The following is a 26,932-nucleotide window of genomic DNA, read 5'->3' as shown; positions in this document are numbered from 1 at the left end:
AAATGAGCTGTAACCATCTCTGCTCTGCAATCCAGAGTAGGTCAAATTTAAATGGTACAGAAGTTATGGTCACAGAAATTACAGAAACCCCACAGTGCAGATAGAGGCCATTTCGGCCCATCGAGCCTGCACCGACACATATCCCACCCGATCCCCGTAACCCCTACACCAACACATATCCCACCCTATCCCCGTAACCCCACATATTTAATCCCCCTAACACTAAGGGTCAATTTATCATAGCCAAACAACCTAACCCGCACATCTTTGGACTGTGGGAGGAAACCGGAGCACCCGGAGGAAACCCACGCAAACACGGGGAGAATGTGCAAACTCCACACAGACAGTCACCCGAGGCCGGATTCGAACCTGGGTCCCTGGCGCTGTGAGGCAACAGTGCTAACCACTATGCCACCGTGAAGTAGGTCGATTGCTCAGGACAGTTTGGAACTCTCGCTGCTGCCATTTTCTCTGTCTAACCTAGGAATTCGTAATGCTCTGAAAAAAAAATGAATAAAAGCACGCTATGTCCACTTATCTCTAGGGTTTACTACAAACTGATGAACAGATAAAGCAATTCTCTTAGAAACAAAGGGGGAAAATTCGGTTGGTTAGTGCCTCCTGTTAGCACGTCTGGGCGGGGCGGCACGCGAACGACTTAGCGCCGGAGCGCGGTGATTTTAGCGCCACCCATGAAATTGACCTGGTGCTTTGCGGTGGCGCTAAACACTACCGCCACAGTCTCCTGCGCCTGGAGATCATGATGTCATCGAAGCGCGTAACGCCACCGGTAGCGCCCTGGCCCGGAACTTACTTCTCGCCCCTGTCTTAGCACCTGCTGCTAGGAACGATAGGTAGAGGGGGATGTTTTGCAGTCGGCTGGGAGCTGGGGGAGCGCTATTTAAAGTTGTGTGCTTCCTGCTTTTTCCTGTCGGCAAAATATTTTGCATACGCAGGTTGAGAGAGGGCATTTAACGCTGTCCTATAAGGAGTTTTGTTCCTCAGCAACACTTTTCAGATTCCCATTCTGTCAGCTTTATTGCTACCACATTTAGAAGATTAAATGGGGGCTGTACTAACATGGGGTGTCGTCCTCCAGCTTCACCTTCGGAGGCAGCAGAGGCGCAGAGAGAGAGTTGCAAATGTGGCCAGAGGGAGGAGGGCACTGCACAGGAGACCTTACCCTCCCAGGGTATTCCGGGAGCAGTTCTCCTACATTCATTTGTCCGAGGAGCAGTGTTTTAGAAGGCTCCACTTCAGCAAGGAGGTGATCCCAGAGCTCTGCCACCACCTGTAACTAGAGCCCCAGCCTCAGCTCAGGACCAGGAAGTATCTGTCAGCAGCAATGAAGGTGACAGTGGCTCTCAATTTCTATACCAGAGGCTCCTTCCAAGCTTCAACTGGGGATATTGTGAATATCTCCCAATTCGCAATCCATTGTTGCATTTGGGAGGTCACAAATACTCCATACCAAAGGAGAAGGGAGTACATACCTTTCCCCATGACCCAAGACAAACAGCCTGAACACGCATGTGGCTTCGCTAGGATAGTGGGCTTCCCCATGGTTCAGGGCGCCATTGGCTGCACGCATGTAGCATTGCGGGCACCTCATGAAAATGCAGAGGTGTTCCGCAACCGCAAAGGCTTTCACTCTCTCAACGTCCAGTTGGTTTGCGACCATATACAGCGCTTCCTCGCTGTCAATGCCCGCTATCCTGGTAGCAGCCACGATGCTTTCATTCTGCGCCAGACTGGTGCCCCAGACCTGTTCCAATCACCGCATCAACCTCGTGGCTGTCTCCTCGGGGACAAGGTTTATCCACTCTGCACCTGACTGATGACACTGCTCTGTAACCCCAACATTCCTGGTGAGCTCGCATACAATGAGAGCCATAGTGCCACCAGGAACCTCATTGAGCAGACGATCGGTGTGTTGAAGCAATGGTTCTGGTATCTTGACCGCTCTGGAGGAGCCCTGCAGTAGTCCCCTGAGCGAGTTTCGGTTTTCATTGTTGTGCGCTGCATGCTTCATGACCTTGCAGTTATGAGGACCCAGTCATTGCCACCAGGGATTGGTGCATCACCTCAGGAAGAGGAAGAGGGAGAAGAGGAGGAGGAGCAGCACCAACGTGGGAGGGAGGCGTTCAATGTTGCCTCTGCAAGGGCCGTCCATGAACGCCTGATAAGACGCCACTTCTGACAAATGACAGAGAAGATGGCTTTTGTGATGAACAAGCACATCATTACAGCCATCCTGCAGCCCCTATTGCCGGGCAAAGCTCCAATGAGTCAAATGAGCAAAGTTGTGAAGTTTCAATAAAAATCTTTATTTTTCTGACAATCTGTGTCTTATTAAGCACAACCAATAACAAACAAACACAATTCATTAGCAAACAAAACTGGTTCTTACCACATCGAGATAAGCGTTAACAGAGTGAACAAGATATTAACATAAACATCCAACTTTGGGACAAACATCCCCCCCATTTGTTTGAGAATTTTTAGTTATTCGCCCTTCGAGGATGATCTCCATCCCCTGCACACTTCCCCCCTTCCCACCCTACTGCTCCTTCGTAATGTGGCCCCAGTGGCTGCAGCAAGGCTGGTGAAAGGCTGTTTACTCTGCGAGACAGAGACTGCAGATAGCCTTGAAGGACGCCCTTGACCAGTTCTGAGCCTGGAGGGCCCGGCTGCAGACTGCACCAACTCTGCATGGGTGGCAGCAGTCTGGGCTGGCTGTGTTACAGGCCGTGGCAAGTGCAATGGCGGAGCAGGAAAGCTGTCATCCTGAGAGAGGACAGCAGTTTCCTGCTCGACCGACACACTGCCACTCCCCCGGGGCAGAACCTCAGCATCCGGAGCAATCTGCTCAAGCACAGATTGTTGGCCTGCTGCGGCACCATGAAATCCCCGGTGGACTGTGGGCGACCCAGCGACGATGGCAGCAGTCAAGACTTGCGTGACATCAATCTGAGACTGCATGAGAGCAGCCTGAGACTTGATGGCACCAGCCAATGACTTGATTGCAGCACTAAGCTGTTGCGTTGCCTCAGCCTGTGCTGCAATAGATGCTGCTACCTCACCCATTACATGTGGCATGGGGTCTGGGTCCCCATGGTCTCTCTACAATTCAACCATCCTCTGCAACGAGGCAAGGATGGGTTCAAGGGTTTGCGCACAGATGACAGCTGTGCTGGGGGTAGACTCCTCCACACTCCTAGCCAGTGCATCCATGGTGTCGGGCACCCTTGTCATCGCACCGATGAGCTCCGTAGGCATGGTCATGGCCTGAGTATTCATGGCCGCTGTATCGAGGTCCTCATCTGAGTCCTGTGCAGCAGAACTCATGCACACACTCACCCTCCGGGGAGCTGGCCCCCGAACCTCCCTTCCCCCATGGTGTTACTGCAGCCCGCTGGATCCCAGAGCTTCATCCACGGTCAGATCCATACCCCCTGCTCCCCTCCAGTGAACGCATGGCCCCAGTATCGGATGTCTCGCCCTCAGGAGACGCAGGCGGTGAGGCATGAGCTTCGCCTTCCTCTTCTCCTGCGTCACTGCCACTGGAAGGCTAAGGGACAGGCTGTTCAGCTGATGGCACACTATTTGAAAACAGGAAGGTACAAGAGTTGGTTTAACATGAGGGTAGGAAAGGAGCAAGGAATGGAGACAGTATAGTTAGATGGAAAGTGTAAAAGGCTGGTGTTGTGAGGGGGAAGTGGTATGCGAGAGGAGATAAAGCTGATGAACATACCGTTGCTGTCCCCAAGGGGGTCGCCCTCTCCCAATGGCCACAGAGCCGACGACATGACTGGCGATAAGTCTGTGGACTCGCTCCTCCAGTTGTGTGAGGGGGTGCACCTCCACCTGTCCTCCTGTGCATTGTTGCCCCCTCCGGTTATGTGAAAGCTTGGCCTGCAAGAAAAGAGACAGCGTCTAAGTGGGTGTGCAGCCATGTGTTTGGCAGATGTGCCTACCATAGTTGAATAGCCGTTAATGTCTGCAAGGTGTGGGATGTGCATGTGACTTTTATTAGATGGGCATAGTTGTTGGGTGAGTGTTGGGGATTTGGCAATTTACACCATCTGTGCACAGAGTGAGGTTGAGATGGTGGGATGTAAAGGTTTTCCAAGCATGTACTCACCCTGACCACCCGAGTGAGGTCATTGAACTTCTTGCGGTACTGTGTGTGAGTCCTTTGGACCAGGTTCCTGGATGAAATGTACTGGGAAACCTCCCTCCAGACCCTTGTAAACTCCCGGGGCAATGGCCTCCTGCCAGTGTCTGGAAATAGCACTACCTGTCGGCGTTCCACAGCGCCAACCAGAGCCACCAATGCCTGGTTGCTAAACCGGCAAGCTCTCTCCCTGGGCCTCTGAGTATCCATCATAAATCTTTGCTGAAGATTTTTACCTCCTTGCAGGCCGAGATCAAACGCTGTAATGAGCAGGGTGTGGCTGTGCAGCATGATCGATCCTCCCCATTAAGAACTGGACGATGACAGTCTGTCTGAGTACAAAGTAATTGACATTGCCTGAGTTTCAGTAGCGCTCTGAGGGAGCACCTCGTTCCCCGATGTTAGCGCCCTAAGAGAGGTGTGTAGCGCTTGATTTATCGCTCCAATCACCTCCGGGGCGCTGGAGATGAATTTCGCGGTTGGCGGCGATAATTTGCAGCGGGCGTTAAAATTTGTGCCCGGGGGATATTAGCACCCCAAAATGGGCGACACCCAATTTTTCCCCCAATGGATTTACTGATTGTGGTAAACCACTGTTTGTATTCCACTGTGTACATGCCTGTACATGCCACGGCTGACTCCTCCCACGAATCCAGGTATAAAGGTGACTGCTCCACAGCCCCTTTGTATTCTGGACCGGTCGACCACTCGAGGCACACCTTCATTCTCTTGTTAATAAAAGCCTGTTAATTACTCGCTTAATCTCAGTCTTTTGAGTTATTGATAGCGCATCAATTTTATTAACAAGATTTTATAATGGAGAAGATCCTCACACCAGCATGCCTAGACTTAGACCATCGGGAGGCGGACGCATCCACCAAGTTTACTCACTGGCTGAGGTGCTTTGAAAAATTCCTGATCGCCTCCGCTGAAACGGTCAAATCGGACGAGGACAAACTGAATGTCCTGACCTCCAAAGTGAACCACCGAGTGTACTCGGTCATCCAAGACGCGACCTCGTACGCGGATGCTATCAAGCTCCTCAAGGACCAGTACACGCGCCCAGTGAACGAAGTGTACGCCAGGCACCTCCTGGGGAGTCGTAAACAACAACCTGGGGAATCGACCGAGGAATACCTTCAGGCACTGTCTGTGCTTGGCCGGGCCTGTGGTTGTAAGGATGTAAAGGCCGCCGTGTACACAGAGGAACTTATCCGGGACGCTTTTGTAGCGGGCCACAGGTCCAATTACACCCGACAGCGACTGTTGGAGCAGAGTGACCTCGACCTCAACAAGGCCTCTGAACTCGCACTATCATTGGACGCAGCCTACCGGGGCATGGATGCCTACTCCTCTGCACCGTGGACGCCACGGGGAACGACAGCCTGGGACACGGTAGGACCGTCTCATAGCGCCGTGCCACCCCAGCCACATCCCAGCAACGGCCCAACTACCGCAGCAGTGTCCCAAGGCCAGACAGCAGTGCCCCAAGGCCAGAAATGCTACTTCTGTGGCCAGGCCAAACACCCCAGAGCGCGCTGCCCGGCGAAAAATGCGATCTGCTCGGGCTGCGGGAAGAAGGGACACTACGCCAGCGTCTGCAGGGCCAAAGCCACCCCGAACCCCAGCAGCGCCGCGTGTGGGCCGTGCGGGCCGCCATCTTGGGCCTCCCCAGCCATGTGCGAACCACCGGAACAGCAACCATTTTGGACGCCTCCAGCCACATGGGGATCATGGACGCCGCCATCTTGGACGACAGCCAGGACACAGCAGGCCCCCAACACCGCCTCATCTGATACCCGCAGCGATACACCGACCCCTACGCTGGCCTCCGTTACACTGGACCAAGCGAGACCGCACCAGCTGGCCAGTTCCACAATGGACATTAAGGTAAATGGTCATGAAACAATCTGCCTTTTTGACTCTGGGAGCACGGAGAGCTTCATCCACCCCGACATGGTGCGGCGTTGCTCTCTCCCAGTCCTGCCTGCGCACCAGCAGATTTCTATGGCCTCCGAGTCCCAGTCGGCGGACATTGGCGGCTACTGCGTGGTGACACTCGTAGTAGACGGGACTGTGTATGATCATTTTAAACTTCTGGTCCTGCCCGACCTCTGTGCTGCCGTTCTACTGGGGTTAGATTTTCAGTGCCACCTTAAAAGTGTTACGATGGCGTACGGTGGACCCCTCCCCCCACTCACAGTCCGCAGCCAGCAGCTTCCAAATTGCCCGCCGCGCACCAGGTGCAACCTCTCCACACTCAGAGTCACCCCCCCCCCCACTGTTTGCTAACCTCACCCCCGACTGTAAGCCCATCGCCACAAAGAGCAGGCGATACAGTGCCGGGGACAGGGTTTTCATTAAAACCGAAGTGGAGCGGCTCCTGAAGGAAGGGATTATTGAGGGCAGCACCAGCCCCTGGCGAGCCCAGGTTGTGGTCGTTAAGACCGGCGAGAAGCAGCGCCTGGTCATCGACTACAGCCAGACAATAAATCGCTACACCCTGCTGGACGCTTACCCACTCCCCCGCATAGCTGATATGGTCAACCAGATCGCGCAGTACCGCGTCTTCTCGACCATTGACCTGAAATCAGCGTACCACCAGCTCCCCATCCGCCCTGAGGACCGCCAGTATACTGCCTTTGAGGCAAACGGCCGCCTCTATCACTTCCTTAGGGTTCCCTTTGGCGTCACCAATGGGGTCTCCGTCTTCCAAAGGGAGATGGACCGGATGGTCGATCAAAATGCGTTGCAGGCCACTTTCCCATATCTGGACAATGTGACCATCTGCGGCCATGACTTGCAGGACCATGACGCAAACCTCGAAAAATTCCTCTGCACCGCCAAACTCCTCAACCTGACGTATAACAAGGAGAAGTGCATATTCCGCACAACCCGTCTCGCCATCCTTGGCTGTGTTGTGGAACACGGAGTCATCGGCCCCGACCCCGACCGGATGCGTCCCCTTATGGAACTCCCACTGCCCCACTGCCTCAAGGCCCTGAAGAGGTGCCTAGGGTTTTTCTCCTATTACGCCCAGTGGGTCCCCTACTATGCGGACAAGGCCCGTCCGCTGATCAAGTCCACCTCTTTTCCTGTGACGGCAGAGGCCCGCTTAGCCTTCCACCGTATCAAGGAAGACATTGCCAAAGCCACCATGCACGCAGTGGACGAATCCATCCCCTTCCAGGTGGAAAGCGACGCGTCCGACTTTGCCCTGGCCGCTACCCTCAATCAGGCGGGGAGACCCGTGGCCTTCTTTTCACGAACCCTCCAGGGCCCGGAGACCAGACACTCCGCTGTTGAGAAGGAGGCCCAGGCTATTGTGGAGGCTGTGCGTCATTGGAGGCACTACCTGGCCGGAAAACGATTTACCCTGCTCACTGACCAGCGTTCAGTTGCTTTTATGTTTAACAACAAGCAGAGGGGCAAAATCAAAAACGACAAGATCTTGAGGTGGAGAATCGAACTTTCCACCTACAATTACGAGATCTTGTACCGGCCCGGGAAGCTCAATGAACCCCCGGATGCTCTATCGCGTGGCACCTGCGCCAGCGCGCAGATCGATAGACTGCGGGCCCTCCACAATGACCTCTGCCACCCGGGGGTCACCAGGTTCTTCCACTTCATCAAGGCCCGCAACCTGCCTTACTCCATTGAGGAGGTCAGGACCATGACCAGGAACTGCCAAGTCTGCGCTGAGTGCAAACCGCACTTTTATAGACCAGACAGGGCTCACCTGATAAAAGCCACTCGCCCCTTCGAGCGCCTGAGCGTTGATCTTAAAGGGCCTCTCCCCTCCTCCGACCGCAATGTGTACTTCCTCAATATTATTGATGAGTACTCCCGCTTCCCGTTCGCCATCCCCTGCCCGGACATGACCAGTGCCACGGTCATTAAATGTCTGAACGACCTCGTCACCCTGTTCGGTTTCCCCAGCTATATCCATAGCGACCGGGGCTCATCGTTTATGAGCGACGAACTCCATCAGTACCTGCTAGCTAGGGGTATTGCCACAAGCAGGACCACCAGTTACAACCCCCGGGGGAACGGACAGGTGGAAAGAGAGAATGCGACAGTTTGGAAGGCCGCCCTGCTAGCCTTAAAGTCTAGGGGCCTTCCGACCTCCCGCTGGCAGGATGTGCTCCCCGATGCGCTCCACTCTATTCGGTCACTGCTCTGCACTGCCACTAATGCCACCCCTCATGAGAAAATGTTTGTCTTCCCAAGGAAGTCCACATCGGGGACATCGCTACCGCCATGGCTGACGTCCCCAGGGCCGGTCCTACTGAGAAGACACGTGAGCACCCATAAAATGGACCCCCTGGTCGAGAGGGTCAACCTCCTCCATGCCAACCCCCAGTATGCTTACATTGCGTACCCGGACGGGCGGGAGGACACAGTCTCCATAAGAGACCTCGCACCCTCGGGGGCCACAGTAACCCACTACCCACTACCACCCCCCCCCACGATCCGATATCCAGCCCCAGCAGACGGCAGGCCTGGGCCCCGCGACCCGCTCGACATCTACGAGGACTACACACCAGTGCCCCAGCCTACGCGGGACTCGACGCCGGAAGCTTCACTACCCCTGCCGTCACCACGTCGATCACAGCGGCAGACAAGACCTCCGGAGAGACTCCAATACACTAACTTTTAATACACTTCACCCCGCCGGACTCAATATTAAACAAGGGGTGAATGTGGTAAACCACTGTTTGTATTCCACTGTGTACATGCCTGTACATGCCTCGGCTGACTCCTCCCATGAATCCAGGTATAAAGGTGACTGCTCCACAGCCCCTTTGTATTCTGGACCGGTCGACCACTCGAGGCACACCTTCATTCTCTTGTTAATAAAAGCCTGTTAATTACTCGCTTAATCTCAGTCTTTTGAGTTATTGATAGCGCATCACTGATCAAATCTGTAGTGCTGGGATTAGGCTTTTGAACAATTCATTTTTCAGGCTTTAATATGAACCTGTAGAAATAACTGAGAGTACCAGCTTTTCCTCTATTCCCCATAGTTTTTATGGTTAATATTTAGAACCAAGGAGACAAGTGCAATACAGTCCCACTTAAAAGGTTTTAAGGCCTTGGAGTAAATTTAATAAGGGCATAAGAATCTAACAAAAAGTGCAGTTTGGCCCATCGAGCTCACTGCTTCCATAGATCTTGCACAATTTGTCCTGGCATTTACTGTACCCAATTTAGTCAATCACAAGGAAAGATTCTGCAAAGTATCTCTCTGTTCCCTCCTGCCGAGGTTAGCAAAATCACGGCCATAGGAACCATAGTGTTCCATAGAGTACATGATTATTCTTTTCTGTAGTACTCCTTATGGCCTTTAGTTCAATTGTTAATCAGACACTAATCCAACTCTTTTTTGAGACAAGTTAATGCCATCATACGTCCCTTCCAGTTTTCAGTTCTGGCAAGTGAAGAGAATGAAAATAACACCTCTAATCTGTTGTAGAGTGTGATCAATGTTCATGCTTTGAACTTATTGGCCGCAATTTTGCTAACCTTGGCGGACGATGTCGGTGGCGGGTCCTGACCCCACAGCTGGCTCCAGCCTACCTTGTGAAAAGAATTTACCTTGATTGGGCTTGTGAAGCCCACCCAGCGCGTTTCCCGGCCAATTAGAGGAAGCGGGTCTGGTGATGTCGTTTGATGACGCATCATCAGCCGGTTTCCTTAAAGGGACCATGTCCAAATTTATTTTGACATTTGTGCTGTCAGTGTTCGACAGCATAGAGGTGCCTGCAAACACTGACAATCATTGGTTGTCATTTTCCAAAATTCCATAGATTCTGGAACGGTTCCCGCAGATTGGAATGCAATAAATGTAACCCCACTATTTACGAAAGGAGATCGAGAGAAAACGGGAAACTACAGACCAGTTAGCCTGATATCAGTAGTAGGAAAAATGATTGTAACTACTATTAAGGATGTGGTAACAGGGCATTTAGAAAATAATAATAGGATTGGGCAGGGTCAACACGGATTTATGAAAGGGAAATCGTGCTTGACGAATCTGTTAGAGTTTTTTGAGGTTGTAACTAGCAGAATAGATAAGGGAGAACCAGTGGATGTGGTGTATTTGGATTTTCAGAAGGCATTCAATAAGGTGCCACACAAGAGGTTATTAAACAAAATTAGGGTTCATGGGATTGGGGGTAATATACTAGCATGGATTGAGGATTGGTTAACGGACAGAAAACAGAGAGTAGGAATAAACGGGTCATTTTTAGGTTGGCAGGCTGTAACTAATGGGGTACCGCAAGGATCAGTGCTTGGACCTCAGCTATTCACAATCTACATCAATGATTTGGATGAGGGGACCAAATGTAATATATCCAAGTTTGCTGATGATACAAAGCTGGGTGGGAATATAAGTTGTGAGGAGGATGCAGGAGGCTTCAAGGGGATATAGACAGGCTAACTGAGTGGTCAAGAACATGGCAAATGGAATATAATGTGGAGAAATGTGAAGTTCTCCACTTTGGTAGGAAAAATAGAAAAGCAGAGTATTTTTTAAATGGTGAGAGATTGGGCAATGTTGATATTCAGAGGGACCTGGGTGTCCTTGTACACGAATCACTGAAAGTTAACATGCAGCTACAGCAAGCAATTAACAAAGCAAATGGTATGTTGGCCTTTATTACAAGAGGATTTGAGTATAAGAGTAAAGACGTCTTACTGCAGTTATATAGGGCCCTGGTGAGACCACACCTGGTGTATTGTGTACAGTTTTGGTCTCCTTACCTAAGGAAGGATATACTTGCCATAGAGGGAGCTCAATGAAGGTTCACCAGACTGGTTCCTGGGATGAGGGGATTGTCCTATGAGGAGAGATTGAGTAGACAAGGCCTCTATGCTCTGGAGTTTAGAAGAATGAGAGGTGATCTCATTGAAATATACAAAATTCTTACAGGGCTTGACAGGGTAGATGCAGGGAGGATGTTTCCCCTGGCAGGGGAGTCTAGAACCAGGGGTCACAGTCTCAGAATAAGGGGTCAGCCATTTACAACTGAGATGAGGAGAAATTTCTTCACTCAGAGGCTGGTGAATCTTTGGAATTCTCTACCCCAGCAGGCTGTGGATGCTCAGTCGTTGAGTATATTCAAGACAGAGATCAATAGATTTTTGAATATTAAGGGAATCAAGGGATATGGGGATAGTGCAGAAAAGTGGAGATGAGGTAGAAGATCAGCCATGATCTTATTGAATGGTGGAGCAGGCTCGAAGGGCCAAATGGCCTACTCCTGCTCCTACTTCTTATGCTCTTGTGTTATATTCTCACACCAACTTAACTTGGACCTCTACCCATCCCTCTCTGTCTATATTATCACATCGCATTCCACTAGCCACCCCTCACACTCACCCTCATCCTAGTGCAATCATACCAACTAACAACACACAAGATTAGGAACTTGGGTGTTTTATGCAATGTTCATGTAAAGTTTCTGTTAATGTGGTATCAAACATTGAAACCTTTATTTTCAACACTTTGCGTTCTTGAATAGATTTGAGTGGACCTTTGGAAGTGGCTTCGTGAGTTGCAGTGAGTGGTGAGACATAATGCAACGGTCAGGAGTGTGAATAGAATGGCTTGTGCATTGTAGGGATGCTTTATGGTGTTGGTGTGGGGTGGTGCCAACAGGCACATCACATGGCAGCCAGGGTGCACAGCATCAAGTGGAGTAAATTTTGCCATGGTGAGGCCGCCTCCCGGGCAGCAATTTGGTCGGGTGCTGATGCCCGTTGTCCTGTGCAGCACCAGTTGATTGTGGAGAAGGTTGGTGTTGTTGTTGGTGCTGCTGGTGTGCCTGATACTGCTGGTGTTGGGGCTGATTGTGGCGGGATTCAGAGGACTAAAGTGAGAGCGTTTCAAGGGCACCCATGCTGATGGAATAGATGGCAGGTAAAGTAGAGATGACAGAAGCGATTTGTCAATGGTGAGAGAGGTAATGAGGTCAGACTGGATGGAGACTGTGTAAAGACTTGCAGCATGGTGAATCTGTTGTGGAAATGCAGTGAAGAAGAGCTTGTGGCTGAGGGAAGATATCTCTGTAAGGTGGGAGCTTTTACTTTACATTTGAAGCTGTCAACTCAACAGCTGATTCAATGGCCACTGAACTCCCACCTCAGCTTATCAGACGTGATCCCCGAGCAGCGAGGACCACATGGGCAAGCACATAAAACCAAAAGGTGAGCTCAAATGCATTCTTAATGATCTCTAAACAAGGTCATAATTACCTGAATTGGGTCATCCGCTGCTGCGTGTCGGGTCTGCTCAGCGCTGACAGACCCGACATCGGGGAAAGGCGCGTTGCAGCAGATTCACAGCGGGGTCCTGACCCGCTGGGGGAAAAAAACACTTTCCCACCCGACCTGCCACCGATCGCACCTGCTGACCCCCCCAGAAAATCTCGGCAATAGTCTTACTTATGGATACCACATTGGGTCAGATTTTGTTCTCAGCAGCGAATGAACAACACCAGCCGTTTGTTACACATGCACTTGCCCATAGACTTTTTGTGGGCTTTTGCACTCGGAAGTTCCAGTCAGACAACTATCAACAAAGTGCAATGCTCTCTACAGAGCATCCAGGACATGTGTGAACAGAGCAAGCAACTGTGTATCCCCTTAACCAATCAGATTGAACAATTGTTAATGAGCAGCACTGAGTCTGAACCAGGAAGTGTCAGAATATTTAGTTCAATGTCAAATCAGGTGCAGAAAGTGAAATAAAGAGAGGGAAAGAAAGATTGGATTAAACAGAGATAAAAGAGACAGAAAGAAAAAGTTTAAAAAAAAGTATTTACATTTTTATATTTGTTTAAATCTCCAACAATAATTCAAATCTGAAGGAATGAGACTCTACACTTGTTAAAGTTAATTTTCAGTGTCAGAAAGGTTGTTTGGCAGTATTTAAGATTTATCACGCCGATAAAAGGGTACTTCACTGGAACGGACAAATCCTAACTTTTTCTGGTGAGTTTAGTGGGTATATATCAGTTAAGTACAGCAACTTCACGCTGTTCAATGTATTTGAATGGTGAGTCTCTCGGCGAGATGCCATTATCACGCAGCTTGGGGAGGACCAGGGCACCTCAGGCAGCAGCTTCCTGATTTATGCATTTAGCTGTGCATGTGTGGTCGCTGGACATTGCTGTCCGATTTACACATTAGTGAGCGCTGTTAGCCTCACCATTATTTCTATTGCAAAATCCAATGCAATGAGGTATAAGCTAAACACAATCATTATTTAATTTAAGAGTGTGAAGACTAATTAGATGTCAGGCGCTAAGCATGTAGAACTACCAATGTTCCTCACTATGTCACCTAGCTGCTAAGTACTGTCACCACTTCTAAGGTACTAGAGGTGCAGATGATTTAGTGACTCTAATATATTTAATGACATGCCTTGTCTTCTGGAAATTACTAGATTTAAAAAAAATTGTAGTTCTTCAGTTTGATTTTTATCACATTTGTTATGGAGTTTCTCTACTGTGAAATTAATCTAACCCACCAGAGTTTAAGTAATTTTTTGATGCAACATAGTGTGGAAGGAATGGAAGCTCACTTTATGCAAAACAGATGATCAAGAAAAGCCATCTCTTTATCTTGATTACTGTAATTCCTCATGGGTTTTATGAAATGCCTTTAAAGGCTTTTATTCATTAATAGCTCTGTAAATGCATGCAGTAAGTATCCATCTGCAACCTAGCAAGACAGTTGATTGACACCAATAGTCCTACATAACAATAGTAGTTGCTTACCGAAAAACAAAGCTTCAAATGAACTGAAAAACACACAGAACAGTCTGATCTATTACATTAATCTAACTAACAAAGCATACTGCCTCGGCTGTGTTATTTCTCCGTCTGATATTAAAACCTGGGTTCAGTTGCTTCGAGGCTGGCTGGTTGCCATGCTGTACCAGTCCTGTCCCTTCTTGCCCACCACCTGCGAGCTCTTCCTGCCAATAAATTATCTTTGTATTGACTCTGTGATGTTATTTAGATAAAACAAAACAATTCTTTTTTTATTTCAATTTGACCTATATTTAGAGCAATTGTTATGAGGACAAATCATAGAATCATACAGCACAGAAGGAGGCCATTCAGCCCATCGTGCCTGTGCTGGCTCTTTGAAACAGCTATCCAATTAGTCCCACACTCCTGCTCTTCCCCCATAGCCCTGCAATTTTTCCTTTTCAAGTATATATCCAATTCCCTTTTGAAAGTTACTACTGAATCTGCTTCCATCAACCTTTCAGGCAGTGCTTTCCAGATCATAACAACTTGCTGTGTAAAAAAAATCTTCATCCCCCCTGGTTCTTTTGCCAATTACCTTAAATCTGTGTCCTCTGGTTACTGACCCTCCTGCCAGTAGAAACAGTTTCTCCTTATTTACTGCAGCAAAACCCTTCATAATTTTGCAGCAAATGCAGCAAAAAATCTGTAACTCAGTAAAATTCCACATAAAATGAACCAAACCATATTATAGAGGTGAAGGCAAAGTAAAAGTCAGGATAGAGTGAATACAGTCTAAAAACAGTAATGTGGAGCAGAGAATAAATCATGGCCTAGAAATTCAGTTTTGCCAGTTTTGGGGCGCTAACGTTAGCGCCCGCCCGACTTTAGCGCCCGCCCCAAAGTTGCGCCCCCTTCGCCGAAATTCAGTTGCTTCGCCCTAAGAGGTTGCTGGAGCGCTAAGAGAGGCGTTACACGACTATCTTTAGGCGCTAAGCCGGCGGTGCAGAGGGATAGCGCCGAGGCGGGGCGCAGCGCGGGTGCGGTCATTTTTTGATTGACAGCAGACCCCGTGGCGCCGGCCAGCTCTTAAAGGGGGAAGGGACGATTTGGTCTGCTGCCACGCCCTGCACACTGCAGCTTTCAAACTAGGCCTCAACACTGCTGCTGAGCCCAAGGAGCCATGGCAACGTATGAGAAGGCCCGTGAGCGTGCCCTGCGCTTCTCAGAGCGTGATCTGGATATCATGCTGACAGCATTGGAGAAGAGGCGCAGGATCTTGTTCCCAGACACTGGCAGGAATCCCACCCGCCGCGTCTACACCAAAGCCTGGAGGGAGATCGCCACCAGGGTGTCGTCCTACGGCGATGCCCCCAGGGACAAGGTGCAATGTCGGAAGAAATACAATGACCTGACCAGGATTGTTAGGGTGAGTACCCTTTCCACTCTCCTCCTCATTCTTGCATGTACACCTGACATGATGGGCAAAGGGACCTGAAAGGCCTAATGGGCAGCCCTCAGCCAGCAGCTTTGGGACAGTCATGAGCATCAATTGCACATTCTGCACTTTACACACTGGCCAAGCTATTCCACCATGAGAGGCAGTGCACACTAGATCAGGGCTACACTCTGGCCAAGCTATTCCACCATGGGAGGCAGTGCACACTACGTCACGGCTACACACCGTACTTAGAGCCCGTCCTTTCTCTTGCAGGCTAAACTTGCGAATAATCGCAAGCACCGCGACATCACCGGGGGAGTCCGCGCCAAGTTCCAGAAGCTCACTCCCCTGGAGGAGCGCGTGAGTGGCCTCATGGGAGGCCGCGTGATTGTGCCCAGAGCGTGCGGAGAAGCCGACCCTCCGCTGCCCGGCAATGGTAAGGACCTCGCCTTTTGGCCCTCTCTCGTCGCACTTGCGCATCTGAGCTACCTCCTTTGCCACTGTGCCACCAATGCGCTGAATGCCACCAGTCATGACTCCCTCGCTGACGCCCTCTCCTCACTCTGAAGCTACTTTTGTGCCTTCCTGCTTTCAGCTGGTGACGAAGAGCTCCCTGAAGCTGCCAGTGACAGCCCCTCCGAACAGGAGGAGGAGGAGGAGGAGGAGGAGGAAGAGCAACCCGGACCATCAGGGGAGGACTCAGGTCCCGCAGCAGAGGGCGAAGTGTTGGACACGTCTTCCCTGGACGAGAGCCTGGAGCAACTTTCGGAGGGGAGTGCAGCTGCTGGGACCAGTGGCGTCCAGCCACCCAGGAGGGCTGCGGGTGGGCCGTGGCCTTCCCCCCAGAGGGGGGAAGGATCGGAGGGGAGTGCAGTTGCTGCGGACATTCGGCGCCAGCAACGTGCCAAGGGTCACCTAGCTCGGACCCCTGCTCCCCAGCGGGAGAGTCCCGCCTCCAGTCCGGCCACCTTCACCTCGGAGGAGGCGCGCCAGCTGGACCAAATGGCCGAGGATTCGGACCGCCGCCACACAGAGCTCATGCAGGTGGTGGGACGGATGCCTGAGGCCATCGAGTCACTGGCGACCAGTGTGCGGGAGTTTGGGGCATCAAATGCCGAGAGTGGCCGGATGATGATGGAGGTAGTGGAACGGATGCCTCCGGCGATGGAGTTGCTGGCTGATGCCGTCAAGTCAGTGGCGGATGTGATGCGGGCGCAGACCAGGGCAACAGGGGCACTCACTGCTGCCACACGCGCTGCCTCAGCCAGGCATCGCTAGGACACCCGCCGCGCTGCAGCAGCACAGCGATCCGCCCTTCGGCTGATTGGTGCGGATCGTGCAGTGCGTGCCCGGGCGAGTGCCAGCGTGCGACATCACCAACCAGTGCCTCCAATACGCCAGCTTGCCCACATTGCGCCATCCGTCGCCACCACTCCCCCAGTGGAGCGTCAACGGCAAGTGGCTGGAGCTGATGGTGGGCATGCACATGTGCGCCAATCAACAGCCGGCCCCTCGAGGCCCAAAGCCCGTGTAGGCCGCCCCCCAAGGCCATCTGGCGGAAGGACATCTGACCCTCAGGCGCCTTCCCCCAGCCTCGCAGCAGCCACTGGGCAGAGCTTGCGGAGGAGCAGCAGGCCGGGCAGGGGCGCCAAAAGGCTGGACAAGGTCTCGCCCTCGCGGGCCACTAAGTAGAGGGTGTGGCCAGCTTTCATTTTATATGGCGGTGGACATCTTTATTTTGCCCATGGTTGTTTTGTTTATGGGTATGTTTTTTGCGTTAAGGCTGAGGTTGAGGCCTGGTTTGTTCAAATGTGGAGTTACTCCTCCCCAGGTTGTGGGAGTGAGTCGTTTGTTGCACTTTTTGTGGGGGCCGTTGATTGTTTTTGGGATTCATGTGGGAAGGGGTTTCATTTTTGTCAAATATAAATTTATCTTTATTCAGACAGTGTCCATGGTTGTTCTTGTTAGTCTTTGTTGCCTTCGCCGGCTGAGGGCTTGCGGAGCGGCTGCATTCATCTTGCTTCATGGACACAAGGCATTCCCTGACAGGGGGCTTAGAAGTTACGTTCAATAAGCTGGCGACGGACGGCCCTTGGACCTTGTCGCTCCCTCCTGGGAACATACTCCTCCTCCTCCTCCTCCTCCTCCTCCTGCTCCTCCTGCTCCTCCTCCTGAGGTGGTGGTCCAACGTCAGTGCCTGAATCCTGCGGAGAGCCAGGTTGTGTAGCATGCAGCAAACTACGACAAATTGGGAGACCCGTTGCGGCGAATACTGCAGAGATCCGCCGGAACGATCAAGGCAGCGGAACCGCTGCTTGAGGACCCCAATAGTTTGCTCGATGATGTTTCTGCTCCTTTGATGGCTCTCGTTGTATGCCTCTTCAGCAGCGGTCCTGGGCGCGCGGAGCGGGGTCATGAGCCAGGTACACAAAGGATAGCCTTTGTCCCCGAGTAGCCATCCTCTTGGGGGAGGCTGTGCCTCGAACATGTCATGCACAGTACTCTGCCGCAGGATAAAGGCATCGTGGCAGCTGCCTGGAAAGCAGGCATTGACAGCCAGGATGCGCTGCTTGTGGTCACACACCAGCTGCACATTGAGAGAATGGTAGCCCTTCCGGTTGCGATATTGCTCGCCATGCTCCAGAGGTGCCCGCAAAGCCACATGCGTACAGTCAATGGCGCCCTGCACCAAGGGGAAGGCCGCGAGTCTTGCAAATCCCACTGCACGCTGATGCTGGCTCTCCAGGGCCATGGGGAAGGAGATGAATTGGCGTCTCCTTCTGAAAAGGGCATCGGTCACCTGGCGGATGCAGCGATGCACGCCGAACTGGGATATGTTAGCTATGTCCCCAACAGCGGATTGGAAGGAGCCAGTGGCATAGAAGTTCAATGCCACCGTCACCTTCACTTCCACCGACAGAGACGTCCTGCACCTGAGCTTTGGACGCAGATCTCTGCGGAGCAGGTGGCAGATCTCTGTAACCACCTCCTTTCGGAATCTCAGCCTTCTTACACATCGCGCGCCACTCATGGTGAGGTAGGAGCGCTGCTGGCGGTATACCCTGACTGGGTAAGGCCTATGTTGCCGACGCCTGTTGCCCCCTCTGCCTCTAGCCAGGGCTGCCTCTCTGACCCCGCGTCTGCGAGCCCTACGCACATGGCGCTGAAACTCCGCGTTGGCACCCCATGCAACCCCCATCAAATGCTGGCAAACAGTCAAATTTCCAACAGGGCACTTGCAGCGCTTTGGCCTGAGTCCAAAAATACCTGAGCTATTGCTGCACGAAACCAGTTAGCTCTTCCCCTTGTTGTGTGTCCAGAAATCCGTTGCACAAGAGTGTTTGCTGCAAAATGGCTGCCCTTTATACTGCAGGGTACGTGCCCTTTAATTTGCGCTCCCCGGGGCCCGCGTCGGCTGTGTTGCGTTCCATTTTACAAACGCTCTGGCCACCAGCCGCACAATGGGGCGGTCCGACTGAAGTTTGGAATCGGGGCGCGCAAAGGGCGTTGCACGAGGATGTGACGTCATTTTCTGCGCGCGCAGCCGGGCGGGCGCTAAACTTTGCGCCGGCGCTAAGGGTCAACTTAATTTGGGGCGAGGCGCAAACTGCGCTGCGCCCGGGCGCTACACGCATAGCGCCCGAAATTCACTTCTCTTAAGGCGCTAACTGCTGGCGCAACCAACTGAATTTCTAGGCCCATGTGTCTCAATCATTAACGTCATGCTTGAAATTGGGTCGACAACAACTGTAACTAACAGTACTGTTCATCCTGAAAGCCATACTCAAACAATGGTCCATGTTCAGAAAGGCCCATAGCACAGCAATACCTTCCACATTTCAGCAAGGGTGCTGCATATTCAAGATTCAGGGATCAAGTGCAGCATTAAAACTGATTGGTGAAAGAAGCATTGCATTCTAACCTTGTACAGTGAGCTCACAATCCGATTACAGTAGCCATTAGCCCGATACTGTAGTTGAATGAAGAGCTCAATGTCCTTATTGGGAACACAGTGGTTTGCTGACTTAAACTCTCATGATGATCTGACTCTCGCCCCTGAGTCAGAAGGTTGTGGGTTCAAGTCCCACTCCAGAGACTTGAGCACAAAAATCTAGGCTGACACTCCATTGCAGTACTGAGGGAGTGCTGCACTGTCAGAGGTGTCGTCTTTCGGATGAGACATAAAACTGAGGCCTCATCTGCTCTCTAAGGAGGGCATAAGAGATCCCATGGCACTATTTTGAAGAAGACCAGGGGAGTTATCCCTGGTGTCCTGGCCAGTTATCCCGCAATCAAAAAAACAGATTATCTGGTCATTATCGCATTGCTGTTTATGGGAGCTTGCTGTGCGCAAATTGGCTGCTGTGTTTCCTACATTACAACAGTGACTACACTTCAAAAGTATTTCATTGGCTGTAAAGCACTTTTGGACGTCCTGAGGTCATGAAAGGCACCATATAAATGCAAGTCTTTCTTTCTATGTCAAGCTGAATGTGTGAGAATGAATGGGACCTGCTCAATTTATTGTGTACTTTAGAACATTATCCGTTGCTGTCCAATAGGATAGTATAACCGATGCTAAGGTGAAATAACTACATTTATCATACGTCTTGAAACAGATTCTAATTTTATTTGTTCAAAATTCTGGGGTTTTCACTACATTATCTTAATACAGTATTTTAGAAAGCATCAACATTGTTGGTTTGTGACTGGTTGAAGGAGATAACAGAGGTTATATTTTGCAACAGAAATGTCTGAAAACTTGAAAGTTTAGCTACATCACAGACTGAAAGATAAGAGGCACAGAGAGACTAACGTTATCTCCAAATTTGGGATGCCATAAAAGCATAAGTTTGTTTCAAAATGATATGCTCAACTATATTGCTAGGGGTTGTCCTGTGGAATTTCTCAAAGAGACTCAAGGGATATGTAATTTTCGAACATATCCCTGCTAAGCCCCAACAGCACCCATCGCTTTAAATCTCGGGGGAACCAGAGATGACCCTGCAACACTGCAGCTCTCCCTCGCTACTCTGTCCTGGCCAATATTTATCCCTCAACCTACTTAACAAAAACAGATTATCTGGTCATTATCACATTGATGATTGTGGGACCTTGCTGTGTGCAAATTGGCTGCCGCATTTCCCACATTACAACAGTGACTCCACTTCAAAAAAAGTACTTAATTGGCTGTAAAGCGTTTTGAGATGACCAGTGGTCGTGAAAGGTGCTATATAAATGTAAGTCTTCTTCTCTACAACCACCCCCTCCCTTCATGTAACAGGTTGGCATAGCAATTAGATTGTGTTGCACCCATTTTTCAGGCAAGAAATGGGTGCCTAAGGGTCCAATCTGGTGAGTGACGCATGCGCTCTGTCCTGCACCGGAAGTGGCCGCCCGCTATATTGTATTGAGCGACTTGTAGGCATCCAGGAAGCATGCCGAGTGCACACAAAAATTCATTAAGATATTTAAATAATAGTCCTCTACTTGTATTAGGACCCTTTTGTGAAACTGGTCTGTCCTAGCGCCTGGCTCGCCATGTGATAATCCTGCTCAGCAACTCATGACGCTAACAGTCAGCAAGGACCCTACAGGAGCGCTATTAAAGGTCACATCCCCGCCATACAAGTTAGATGCTGGTTTGACCTCTTAGGCTGCTAGTTCACTTTGGGGTCATTTTTGGTTATTTTCTGTGTTCCACAAGTGAATTCTGAGTTCTGGTAACAACTTTGTGCTAGTGCTGGAATGCTTTTGTCAGCTTTGGAACAGTTTATTCCAGTCATGGGTGGTCTGTTAGTTCTGCCTTCAGGGTTGGAGGAGGAGGGGGAGCAATGAAGAAAATAGGAGAGAGCAGGAGCAGCTGGGAGAAGAAAAAAGGAGGACACTGCACAGCAGGCCATACTCACAGCGCTTCTTCAGGTAGCACTTCCCATACCTCAATTTAAATGATGAGCAATGGGTGAGGGGCCTGTGCTTCACCAAGGAAGCTGTCACTGAGCTATGTCACCTGCTGCAGCCACAACTGGAGCTCTAAATCTGAGCATGGACAACACTGCTTGTGACCCTGAATTTTTATGCCATGGGGTCATTCCGGTCTGCAGCAGGGGACATCAGCGACATCTCACAGTTTGCTGTGTACCACTGTATCTGGGAGATGACAGAGACTCTCAACAGCAGGAAGAACATATACATCACATTCCCCATGGACAGAGCGATGCAGGATGAGAGAGCATTAGGCTTCGCCCACATTGCAGGCTCCCCCACATTCCATACACTGCACCCACATTATCATGCATGTTCCCCAGCCTGGCATCATTTTCAATAGAAAAGGGATACCACTCCCTGAAGGCATTTGTTTGTGACCACAGGCAGTGCATCATGTAGGGTTGTGCCTAGTTTCCTGGTAGCAGTCATGATGCATTCATCCTGCACCAGTCCTCTGTCGCCTTTATTCTAACCAGGCCATCAAGTCAGAGGTTGGCTATTGGGTCACAAGGGAAATCCCTTCCAGGCATGATTTATGATTACTGTCAGGAAGCCGGGCATGGACATAGAGCATGCTTGCAATGAGAGCCATACCTGAAATATAATTGAGCAGACCATTGGTGTGCTCAAGCAACACTTCCACTGCCTGGACAGTTCGGAGGGAGCTCTGCAGTACACCCCTGACCATGTTTCCAAATTTGTGGTCGTGTGCTGCATGACTTTGCTATACTGAGTTACCAGCTCTTGCCACCACCTAGGCAGCAGGAAGTGGAGGAGGAGGTGAAGGATGAAGAGCACAAAGAGGAGGAAGAGCAGGAGCAGCATCGACCACCAGTGCTCCTAGCTGCCAGAGCTCTAAGAGCAACTGATCCAAGAGCTCTTCACCAGTACCATCTCTCCCATCCCCAATATACCAACTCGGGATCTTGTTTTCAATCAGTTTTGAAGGTCAGGATTGAATTTCCCAGCTTTTTCCCCCCCCTGAATTGGTCTATGGTTTTTTAAAATCTGATATTTTGCTTCTCTCAAGAGGATGGCTGCTTGTTGATGTAGAGTTTTGGAGACCATGGTGTCTAGTTGCAGAATGACTGCATGGGACAGGCTCAAAAGGACCAGTTGGTCTCTTCCTGTCCATTGTTTTTGTATGTTTCTCTGATTTCTATTTAGTATAAACAAACAACAAGATCATTAAGCCAGTTGTTCACTGTGCAGAGCAGCACCAATTATGTCTCAGCAACAAATTTGCAGCACCCGATCCATTGAAATAAGATTCATTTTGTAGTGGACAGAAGAAATCACAGGGTTTCTGACCGTTGCACAAATGATACCCTGTACCTTGGGGAAGTGAACATCGGAAAAGTGCATTTGCCATTGCTACTGCTGTTACTGATTGTTACTGAAATTTATGTAGTTGGGTGCATGGGGAAATAAGGCTTCAGCTGTGTCCTTAATGGACTGCTGAACAGCACAGCTACTGCAATGACCCTTACAGGTGCCTGGAAGGACCTCGTGGCAGAAAAGTGGTGTACACTGGTAAGCTTCAGTGCCACTGGTACTCCACTGTGGACAGCTGGATGTCTCTTGAGATCCTTGTGCACCAGATGGTACACCTTCTTCACAGTTTTCTAGCTGATTCTTTTTCAATTCATTCATTCCCTAGGGTAGTTTGTTCTGTGAGTGATGAGTCTCTACGTACTTTGTGCTTTCAGTTCACTCTTTGCTGCCACCATCTCCACACTATTACACAGCAACAAGGGCCACTGTACCCATTCTGTGGGACTCAAAGAATCCTGTCTGTACTGCGCTGGTATTTCCAAATCTACCCATTCTGCTATTGTAGTAACTTCAGCTCAGCATGTAATCACAAACTCCTGTTCGCATTCATTTCCCTCCAGTGGGAGACTGCAATGCTTTTCTTCGGATAGGTAATAACAAGCAAGTGATTGTTTTTCAATTAATGGTGGTACATGTTTCTTAGAACAGGTGGAACATTCTGAATAGCAGGAATATGGGCAGAAATAGCTATTAATTTTTATCCAATTTGCCACTCCTTTTAACACAATTCTCTACTGTCAACACATTTAACAGTTGGTGGGAAATATACTCCTAATAGCCTACACCTTTAAGAACACTGGAATATTCTTGAAGATTATATTTATAGGAGGGGGATTTTCATTGCAGCTTAACTTTGCGTTGAATAAGCTAACCATCCCAAATTAGATTTAATTATTTGACTTCATTATTCTTTGGATATTCTATGTTAAGTATGTGCACTCTGAATTCAGCTGAACTATTGTTATGTGTTGTTGATTTTAATAAAGCTATTTTTGTCTGCAAATTTGATGTATTATTTGAACAAATTTTGAAAAATAGATTCTTAGCAACTAATAATGAGTAATTTGTGCTAGTACTGTAAAGTCTGCTCTGCGTGTACTAAGTAAGATTTAAGGAACAATTGTGTTTCATAGTGTGAGACCCAAGTTATATTGTTCTGTGTCATTCTTTAGTCAGGGAGTGTGCAAGCATGCAAGGATAGAGCTCTGCACACTGCCATCCAAATGGCAGTCAAATTTTAATGTTGGGCGAACAGTCTATTTAGCACAAAAGCAAAATATTGCGAATGCAGGAAATCTGAAATAAAAACAGAAAATGCTGGAAATACTCAGCCGGTCAGGCAGCATCTATGGAGAGAAAAACAGAGTTAATGTTTCAGGTCAATAACCTTCCGTCAGAACCTATAAAGCACAAGTGGCTCTCTATTAACATTAAAAAGTTGAAAATTAAGCTTAACCACCAGGGACTCTTTTAAACCTTATTGTACATTGGTTGAAGTTATAGTGTAGTTGGGCAAAACCTGAATATAAGGCTGCCTCTTTGAATCGCTGCTGGTTCACCAATTTCAACTCTTAATTTCTCCTTCAATATTGCATTGAGAAATGTTTAGTGGTAAATACTGGGTTGGTCCAAAATACATAGTATACCTGACCTGCAAAAATCATTTCAATTATAGTATCTATTCCATGTTAGTTCTATTTTTCCTCTCCCTTGTTTTGTTATGTCTAGAAATCAATAATAATTGCAATTTGTTTCTTTCTATTTGTTTGTAATTCTCATTTCATGGAGGATCACACTATAAAGGACTACAGCAGGAACATTCATCTCAACCAATTAAATGTCAGAATTCATCAGCCAGAGGGACCCAGGTGTTTTATCTGATTTTCAAAAGAGATACTAAAATCAGTCGCTTTGTGTTATTTCATCATACATCTGCTAAACTATTGTTAACAGTGATTTTGTTCCATGCCTCATTGGCTTATTACAAATAGCTACTGATGATCTACACAGGCTTAATTTGTGCACTGCGGAAACTCATTCACATTGGTCTAAAGGCTAATGATTTTGGCAGTGTGAATATTGTACACTCAGAAATTATGAAGACCTATTTTAGATTGCTAAATTATATAGAAGACATCATTGTACATGTGTGCTGGGAAACATATGTACATGGCATTACAGTATGAATAAAAGTAGGCTCAGGCAAATTGTTTTATTCTGTTGCAAAATTATGCTTTCGTCTTTGAACTGTCATGCTGTGACTGTGAAGGAATCAGGGATATTATCAAATAGCCAAATAGCAATGATATTTGTCAGTGTGAATTGTTTCCATATGTGTGCAGATACTGAAATTCTTTATGAGGCAGTGACTAAAGAAGACTCACTTTACATTTTAGAGCATAAACAATAAAAAAAAATTGTCTTTCTGTATTTGCATTGCTAGAAGACACTTAATGTATTTATGGGTATGGTAGTATAGTGATCCCATGGCACTATTTTGAAGAAGAGCAGGAGAGTTCTCCCCAGTGTCCTGGACAATATTTATCCCTCAATCAACATCACTAAAACAGGATATCTGATCATTAGCGCATTGCTGTAAGATACTGGACTAGTAATCCAGAGGCTGGACTAATAATCCAGAGAACGTGAGTTCATATTCCACCATGGGAGTTTGAGAATTTGAATTTAATTTAAAAAGAATCTGGAATTAAAAAGCTAGCATCAGTAAAAGTGACCATGAAGCTGTCGGATTGTCATAAAGAAAACAATTGGTTCACTAATGTCCTTTAGGATAAGAAACCTGCCATACTTACCTGGTCTGGTCTATAATGTGACTCCAGTCCCACTTCTGTGGTTGGCTCATAACTGCCTTCTGAAGTAGTCTAGCAAGCCATTCAGTTGTATCAAGCACTACAAAGAAGAATAACTGGAATAAAACCTAAAGCACTTTCAGCTGCGACCTAGGCATTAAATCAGAAAACCCCAAAGCACTGGAGAGGTACCACCAATGCTGCCTCCGCAAGATCCTGCAAATCCATTGGCAGGCTAGGTGCACCAATGTCAGTGTTCTCGCTCAGGCCAACATCCCCAGCATCGAAGCTTTGACCACGCTTGATAAGCTCCAATGGATGGGCCACATTCTCCGCATGCCCGATACGAGACTCCCAAAACAAGCGCTCTACTTGGAGCTCCGACACAGCAAGAGAGCCCCAGGTGGGCAGAGGAAACGCTTCAAGGACACCCTCAAAGTCTCCTTGAAAAAGTGCAACATCCCCACTGACGCCTGGGAATCTCTGGCCCAAAACCGCACAAAGTGGAGGAGAAGCATCCGGGAAGACGCCGAACACCTCGAGTCTCTTCATCGGGAGCAAGCGGAAGCCAAGCGCAAGGAACGCACGTCAACCCAAGCACCCCACCCACCCGCCCCTTCAACCACCGTCTGCCCCACCTGTGACAGAGACTGTAGGTCCTGCATTGGACTCATCAGTCACCTGAGAACTCATTTTTAATGTGGAAGCAAGTCATCCTCGGTTCCGAGAGACTGCCTAAGAAGAAGAGAGAAATCAGAAAACAAGGAAGGCACAACCAGCCCAGTCAACCCTGAAAAGTCCTTCTCACGAACATCTGGTGACTGGTGCCAAAGTTGGGAGAGCTGTCCCACAGACAAGCAATGGTCATACTCACAGAATCATCCCTATAAGGTATGTCTTGGCTCAGTGGTAGCAATTTTGCCTCTGAGTTAGAATGTTGTGGAAACTAGTCCCACTCCAGAGATCTGAGCACAAAATCGAGCCTGACACCAGTGCAGTATTGAGGGAGTGCTGCACTGTCGGAGGTGCCGTTTTCTGGATGAGACGTTAAACTGAGGTCCCGTCTGCCCTCTCAGATGGATGTAAAAGATCCCATGGCACTATTTTGAAGAAGAGCAGGGGAGTTCTCCCCAGTGCAATATTTATCCCTCAATCAACATCACTAAAACAGGTCATCTGGTCATTAGTGCATTGCTGTTTGTGGCACCTTGCTGTGTGCAAATTGGCTGCCATGTTTTCCATATTACAACAGTACTTCATTGGCCATGCAAGGTGCTATAAAAATGCAAATCTTTCTTCTTTCTATCAGCCAATGTTCCAGACTCCACCATCGCCATACATGAATATGTTCTGTCCCACCGTGCAAGGTAGTTGAAACAAGGCTGTCATATCAACGTGTTAAACATTCACCCGCTAA

General features: G+C 49.1%; 1 protein-coding gene across 5 annotated transcripts in view; it reads left to right on the top strand.

Moving 5' to 3' along the window:
• Positions 1 to 26,932, top strand: part of LOC147114800 (RNA-binding Raly-like protein) — an 859,876-nt gene that overhangs the window by 73,802 nt on the left and 759,142 nt on the right. The window contains exon 1 of one of the 5 annotated variants that reach the window (XM_085992750.1): positions 24,444 to 24,573. The exons of the other annotated variants lie outside the window; for them this stretch is intronic. The gene's annotated coding sequence lies outside the window, so the exon portion shown is untranslated. Of the gene's footprint in view, positions 1 to 24,443; positions 24,574 to 26,932 lie in introns of those variants that run through there. 5 annotated transcript variants of the gene reach the window in all.

Source organism: Somniosus microcephalus, chromosome 7, assembly GCF_052327205.1.
Source record: "Somniosus microcephalus isolate GS21.2 chromosome 7, FLI_Smic_1.0, whole genome shotgun sequence".
In the NCBI taxonomy this organism is placed as follows: Eukaryota; Metazoa; Chordata; class Chondrichthyes; order Squaliformes; family Somniosidae; genus Somniosus; species Somniosus microcephalus.
Note: the sequence above shows the minus strand (reverse complement) of the source record. Positions and strands in the feature narration are given on the sequence as shown.